The sequence below is a fragment of the Beta vulgaris genome, chromosome 1 (genome assembly GCF_026745355.1).
Source record: "Beta vulgaris subsp. vulgaris cultivar EL10 chromosome 1, EL10.2, whole genome shotgun sequence".
Classification (NCBI taxonomy): domain Eukaryota; kingdom Viridiplantae; phylum Streptophyta; class Magnoliopsida; order Caryophyllales; family Amaranthaceae; genus Beta; species Beta vulgaris.
Window position 1 is genome coordinate 25,856,964 of NC_079202.1, and position 8,146 is coordinate 25,865,109.

The following is an 8,146-nucleotide window of genomic DNA, read 5'->3' on the forward strand; positions in this document are numbered from 1 at the left end:
TCAAGGTTTATACCTATGAAAGATACGTGGAGTATGGAAGCCTTAGCCAAGGCTTATGTGAAAAATGTCATTCGATTGCATGGAGTACCCACGAGTATAGTATCCGATAGAGACTCTCGATTCCTTTCGAATTTCTGGAAAAAGGTCTAGGAAGCATTTGGTAGTGAGCTATTGATGAGTACAGCCTTTCACCCAGCTACCGACGGTCAAACCGAAAGAACTATTCAGACCTTAGAGGACATGTTGCGAGCATGTGCCTTAGAATACCAAGGATCATGGGAAGACCATTTGGACCTCATAGAATTCTCATACAACAACAGCTACCATGCTAGTATTAAGATGACACCATTTGAAGCACTGTACGGGAGAAAGTGTCGTAGCCCTTTGTGTTGGAACGACATTAGTGAGACTGTGGTGTTAGGACCTGAGATGCTTCAGGAGACAGTGGATCAAGTGCGAGTCATTCAAGAAAAGATTAAAGTTGCACTGGACATGCAAAAATCCTATGCGGATCAAAAACGAAGGGATGAAAATTACGAAGTCGGGGAAAAAATATTGCTTAAGGTGTCCCCAATGAAAGGAGTGATGCGATTCGGTAAAAAGGGGAAGCTAAGCCCTAAGTTCATAGGACCCTATGAGATACTGGTGAGAGTAGGGAACGTTGCTTATCGCCTGGATTTTCCCAACGACTTAGAAAGGGTCCATAACGTGTTTCACATATCCCAACTTCGGAGATACGTACCTGATGAGTCACATGTCCTTGAACCGAAAAACGTCAAGATAGACAAAACCTTGTCCTATGAGGAGAAACCTGTCCAGATCCTAGACCACAAAGTGCGAAGTACGAGGAATAAGGACGTCAAAATTGTCAAAGTGTTGTGGAGAAATAAAACTACCGAGGAAGCCACATGGGAAGCTGAAGATGCAATGCGTTTGAAGTACCCTGAGCTTTTTCAAGAGGTACGTGAGTTACGGGGACGTAACTTTTCTTATAAGGGGGGAAGAATGCGATAAAATTTCGCATTTTCACCCTAAAGTATGTTAATTATGTTAGTTATGTGTAATTACTGCTTATCTGCTTATCTGTAGTGCGAACGTTAGAAAACGCTTGTGAAATTTGGGACTTAGAAGTGCAAAAGATCGTCGTTAAAACGGGCTACCTCAAAGTTTCAGGACGAAACATCTTCTAAGGGGGGTAGCCTGTAATACTCCGTATTTTGGGAGTTATTTCGTATTAATTAAGAAATTATAAAGAAGTTAATAAAAAGGTATTTTAGGTTATTTACAAAATAACAGGAATAAAATAATGATAATATGAGTTGGTTTAGTAAATTTCGGAGTTTTTAAAAGGTTAAACTGATTTTACTTGACCTAGGGTTGAAGGGGAGTATAAAAGGAGAAGGAGAAGGAAAAATCAGAAAACCCTAATTACCTCTCCTCTCTCTCCCCAGCCGTTTTTTTTCTTCTCTCTCCTCTCCCTCTCCCTCAGCCGACTTACTCTCTCTCTCTCTCTCTCAGATTTCTCTCTCAATTTCTCTCTTTATCTCTCGTTGCTCTCTCTCTCTCGGATTTCCCTTTCACTAACTTCTCTCTCCTCCTCCCTCTCGTCGCCTGTGTGTTGTTGTGCGGAGCTTCGAGGCGCGATGTGCAGGAATTTGGCCATGCGTCGGAGTTCGAGGGTTTGTGCGCAAGGCTGCGGTGAGGTTGCGCAAAGAATCGGGGTCGTGCGAGTGTAGTTGCGCGACAGATCTGGGGTTATGCAAGTCGCATCGGGATTGTGCGAACCAGCGAGGCTGGTGTGGGTGTCCGTGCGCGACGAGTGAGGCTAGGAGGCTCGAGTGTTTGCGCGAGGAGTTGTGCGAAGGGTTCGCGCGACGAGACTGTGCGGTTGAGTGTGGTCTTGCGCGCGGGAGTGGTGCGCGTGTGTTGTGTGGTGTTTCGATTCCGGAGGTCGGTCGCCGGAGTCCTTTTGCCGGCGAGATTAAGCGGTATAACTTATGTACTTAACACTATATCAGTTTTATTAGTTTATTTTTATATTTACCAGTTTTCGTAATTACGTAAGTTGTAATTAGTAATTAGTAATTAAAGTTGTTTAGTAATTTATTAGACTGTTTAATTAGTTAATTTATTATTCTGTTTTAAGTTAAGAATCTGGTTAAGGTTGTAAATGAATAAGATGGGACGTAGAAAAAGTGTATTACTGTTACTAGTTAAAGTTATCATCTTATTATACGTGACCTGATTTGTTGGACATACAACTTTTGGACACAAGACCTAACTTTTGGACATAAGACCTAACTCTTGGACATATGAACTAACTTTTGGACATGAGACCTAATTCTTAGACGTAAGACTGGACTTCTGGACATAAGACGTGGTTGGACTTATGACTTAATTGGTTTGGTAAAATAGTGGACTAATGACACTAACTAAGTTTAGTTGCTCACTAACTTTGACTCTTAAAAGACGCTAAATTCACTAGAATAGAAAAGTAACAAAAGTTCTTGAATAAGGTATTAGCTATCGTTTAATTCGAATCATTAGATCGTTGTGGTCTTAGTACGTATGAGTTGTTAGTGTTATCAAGGACGTAGCACTAAAGCTTTTTATTAACGGTTTAGGTCCCAATTTCATAAGCGGCTCATTCAATTAAGACAGCGAAAATTCTCCGCTACAAGGTACGTCCGCCTACCAGTTTAATTCCAAGTTTTAGTATCATGATTAGGTTGCAATTCATTTTATTGGAACCTAGAAGCATGATAGGGAACATTTGATTTTGATTGTTTGGTTAGACGTTTGTAACGTGAAATCAATATGTTGCATTGAGATGCGAAGTTCTATCGTAGTGTAACATAAGCATTATTAATCTGATCCATAGTGTAACGAGAGTGTTACAAGAGATAAGATTTGAGCATTGTAATTAAGAGAACAAGTAAATGACTCTTTGAGGTTATGAAAAGAATAGACAGTAGTAAAAGTGAATTATGGCAATAACTTGTAGCTGGACTCCCTACAAGTAATGAACAATGGGGGGAGTGTGGGACTTGTCCTACACTCCTACGCAGGTCTACTGTGACGACAGTAGTGTCCTTATATTTTTGATAACTTAAGTAGGCGGAAGGTTCCGTTCGATCTTGGGGGTATGCATACTAAGGTGATGGGTGTGAGACGGAACAAAACCGTATTTGCATTTCATCTAATAGACCACGTTGTCTATTAAGGATTCAGTAGTCCGTATGATTAGGGGTGTAAGTTCGGTTTTTGGTTTGGTTTTAGGTCAAAACCAAACCAAACCGAAATAAATTCGGTTTTGAAATTTCCAAACCGAAATTCGACTCAATCCAAACCAAACCAAACCAAAATATGAAACCAAAAACCAAACCAAACCAAACTAAACCGGATTTTTTTATCTTTTAAATTCCAAACCAAAACAAACCAATTTTTTTTCATATTCCAAAATCCAAACCAAACCGAAATGAAATTAAATCAAACCAAGATAAAAACCAAACCGAATTTAAACCAAACTTTTTGATAATTTGTATTTTAAGTGACAATATTTTTTATTTTCGTAATTAATATTAAAAAAAAAATAAACACAAAAAAATAATAGACAAAATTCGTATGTTAAGTGACAATAATTCGATTTTTTCGGTTTTCCAAAACCAAAACCAATCCAAACCGAAAAACCGAATTTTTTTTTTTTTTGAATCCAAACCAAACCGAATTTCAAAAAAAACCAAACCAAATTACTAATTCGGTTTGGTTTGGTTTGGTTTTCGGTTTTTAACCAAATAACTTACACCCCTACGTATGATTCTAGTAAGATGACGGTGCCCGTTCGATGCCAAATAAAGAAAGATTAAAGGATGTGACATAACGTAGTATCATATTTCAGATTGTTCATGTGTGCATCATTTATGTTCATATATTTTCAATGGTTCATTACGTACTCAGCATAGCTGATTCTGTGTGTTATTATGTGTTTGTTGACCTGTGATGAACCATTGACGCTTCAATGGGGAGCAGACTAGGTGTGATGGTGCTGCTGTATGATATCAAGCTTACGGGGGCTAGTCTTTAGTTTTGAAGTTAAGCATTTTGGATTAAGTATTAGTGGATTTTATAGAACGTTCTTAAATGGTTTGAGGTTTGAATAAAAGGGGTCATCTATGATTCCCGAGTTGTATTTACAGTTTTAATTCCGCTGCATTTTAGTTTTTTTGAGACGATGAATGATTTGAGTTGCCGTTTTTCTATTTATGTCTTGCGTTCCATCGCGACGGTAACACTCCCAAAGTCGATGCGACGTAGCTGTAGACGTGTATGGATTTTTGGGGTGTTACACTTTTGGTCAAGAATCTTCACAGGTCTTTCCTCATATGTGAGGCTACTATCAATATGCTCAAAAACATGACGCTTATTAGGGATATATCGCTTGAGTTGGAAAATGTGAAACACATCGTGCATTTTCTCAAACTCGATTGGCAATGCCAACCTAGATGCTACTTTCCAATTCACTCCAAAATCTTATTTGGGCCTACATATTTAGCACTTAACTTGCCTTTTTCCCAAATCGCATGACGCCTTTAGTTGGTGATACTTTCAAAAACACTTTATCACCTACTGCGAACTCATCTTCTCGTCGTTTTAAATCGGCATAACTCTTTTGTCTATCTTGAACAGCTTGAATTCTAGTCTGAATCAGTTTGATATTTTTGATGGTTTCCTCAATAAACTTTGTCCCAAGACTATATTCTCATTAAAGTCATTCCAGCAAATGGAACTTCTACACTTCCGTCCATATAATGCCTCAAAAGGTGTCATCTTAATGCTCGCATGATAGTTGTTGTTATAGGAAAATTCGATCAGGTCTAATTGGTCCTCCCAACTACCTTGGAAATCAATCACACCGAAGTGATGCAGCTACTATGCCTATTTCAAACATAAAAGAACAACCTTTTATCATCTTGATTGTAATTTAGAAAACCCACAATAATCCAATCTTCACCATTTCAAGTTATACACCCAAAACAACAAGATAAGCTCACGCTAAAATTAAAGATTATTTAACAATAAAATTTCACATATTTACATAAATATCATCATATCAAATTCCCAAACAAAGCAACAAAAATCTAAAAAAAAAAAGTCAAGAACTATTTGAATAACAACTAACAAACCAACCACATTTACCACTCTCCATGTATTCTTTTTTTTTGGGAGAATCGAGAAGAGGCTCATATCTGCCATGGGCAAAGCAATCTAATAACAAAATTACCATCCCACACACAAACGCGATGTAAATTAAATAGGGCCCATCAATAAGTTAATGTATTACAAGTTAACCAAACAATGCTTACTGGTGCATTTTCTTCAACTTAAATTCTTGTGATCTTAATTTATTAGGCCAAAACTTATTAACACGGAATAAAATATGGTGAAAAAAGAGCCTAAATCAGTTGCTGCCACCAAATATGAATGCTCCAAAAACCAATATGAATCTGATTTCATAAAACAATTAACTCATCACATCCTCCCTATCCTTTTTTCTAGCTTGTCCTCCATCTCAAATGTGTTAATATCTTGAGAATATATATTGAGAGAAAGCTAACAATGTCTCACCTAACTATTCAAGTACTACCTTTTTTTTTTGCATATCTTCTATCCATGAAAGAATGGTACTTCCCTCCTTTAAGCTTCTATCCTTTTAGTCTGCATTTGGGTTATCTTATTCCTCATTAATTAATCTAAACAGATGTTATTGTGCAACGGAAAACGTTTTTTTTCCTTTTTCTCCTATACATTTAAAAGTTTATCAAAAGAAAAAACTATCTACATCAACCTAAAAAGATACATCATGATATAGTCAGATCAATAGTTCATGAGAATTGCTTTAACATTAAGAGGCAACAGTAGTATTCATATCACATTAAAACGAAATGTAGCTTACATTATATAATATCTAAAGAAGTTTTAAAATTAGCATCCTAGTAAATTATCGAAGGAAGTGAATGTGCTAATCATCCTATCGAAGTCACAAAATCAATTATTTTTATTTTTACCTGTCTGTTATGTATTTGAATTGAAGCTCTTGCCTCCGAATCAACAATAGCCTGTCATAGCAGAGCTCTGGAGCGGTTCGCCGCATCAACTCTTCTCTTGCATACTTCCAAACATTCTTGTTCAATCTCAAATAACATCTTATCCCTTGTTGTTTCAGACTTGCGCACCTCATCTAATATAATCCGACAAAACAATTACCATGAGGAACAAAGTAAACAACCATGAAATACAAAAATATAAGAACAGATGTACCTTAAAATTTCTATTGTATTTTATGCCACGAAGTTCATATAAAAGAGACACAATTAGTTTCTACTTGCAAAAGAGGATCATTCTAGAGGCCAGCCATATTAATGAGATCTCTTCAACCACAAAAGGTATAACCTGCAGCATGATTATTGAAAGAAATCAACAGATTGGAATGACCAAATCAGGTAAGTACGCGCAGTGCAGTATCAATAGTTAGTGAGCTCTTATGACTTCTTTGTGCCGCTGGGCACAAAATGCCGAAGCACCACATATGCATGCCATGTATTTCATGCATGCACAACCGGTTTGTATTATATAAATTGCAAATAAAAGGTACAACTTAAAGCTTCATATAATTTCTAATAAAAGTGACAACTTGGAGAAGATAATAATATCGCTCAAATATGATGTAAGTATGTAACCATGATAAGTCCTCAAAACAAAAAATTATGAAGAACTTCAAGATATTAACTACTCACATATGTTATTTTTTTGGACATTATGAATAAAATATATTTTACCACATAAGGTAAAAAATAATAAGCCTTCAATCAACCAAGTCACATATGGCATATTATAGGTTTGCTTTATTGTTGCAAATTACCAACTAATTGATGATAAGAGATAATTGGAGCAACAAATTAAATTTAAGAAGGGAAATTAAAAAAGAAGAGCTCTCCGGAATGCCTAGAGTGTGATTGACTACAGGTATACATCTGACAAAGACACTTTTAACTTGCTTTTTTAGATAATGTACCTACCACTTTTTAAAATCAAGCATCAAAAAGTATATCATATTTAGTAGCATCTAGAACAGCAAAAAAAACAATAACCGAAAAGACGGAAAGAGAAGAACAAATACTACACCTTTGTCACTCAAATATGCTCGGCTTGAACCCATTCCTTACATCAAGATAGTGAATAACAATTTGATATAACTGCAATTTGCAAAATTGAAACTCTAAGTTACATTAAAGTGAGGCACACAGTTCCATATTTAGTTTACAACATGGAATTCACGTTTGTGTTGGGATTCACAACAATGAATACAAATGGCCAAAACAATAATGTAAACATAACCCACATTTTTTAAAACTCAGGAAAATACGAACTTAGCTCGATCCACAATCATATGGTTATTCTATAACGGTTGAATAGAGTATTACCTCACTTGAAGCCGCCTTAAAACGAACATAGATAATAGATGCCCTCCATGTCTTCATAAACAGCAGGCTTATTGCCACCAATATTCTGTATCGCTCCATGAACCTAATCAAAGACAGCTTGCATATCAAGCTTTAATCACTCTGATCACGAGAACATAGAACAGCTCGATACAGAGGAGAGAGAAAGAGAAGATAGAGAGAGAAAAAAATAGCGTGAAAGGGGTGGGGAAGAAGGGGTAAGGGTTAAACTAAATTACGAAAATGCCATTACTCATAAAGTGTATTTAGGATGGTTAGATTAGATTTGATCCAAAGGTCCAGATTTGTTCTTACATAAAAAAGTGTTCTCACATAGAGGAGGTGTTCTCACAAGAGCCCTCCTATATATATAGAAATGAGTTCATATGAGAATGCATACTTAGGTGATAAATGAGAATGAATTTTACATGCTATAACTCTAATGAACAAGTGATGTAACTCTAATGAAAAAGTGATGTAACTCCAAAAAAACAAAAATTAGAAAAAGTATTTTGAAAAAAAAAATTTTTTTTTGGGCTTGAATTTTTTTCAAAGGTATAACTCTAATGAACAAGTGTTGTAACTCTAATCCAATCTTGTGGTTGAGATTCATTCTCATTTCTCATATAAGAAGCATTCTCATGTGA

General features: G+C 36.2%; 1 long non-coding RNA gene across 1 annotated transcript; it reads right to left on the reverse strand.

Annotated features, from left to right (window-relative positions):
• Positions 1 to 5,895: 5,895 nt before the first annotated feature.
• On the reverse strand, positions 5,896 to 8,146 carry LOC109135928 (uncharacterized). Its single transcript, XR_002040776.3, has 4 exons — positions 7,482 to 8,146; positions 7,183 to 7,253; positions 6,319 to 6,450; positions 5,896 to 6,238 (listed from the first exon to the last, which is right to left on the reverse strand). It is a non-coding gene; the product is annotated as an uncharacterized LOC109135928 (long non-coding RNA).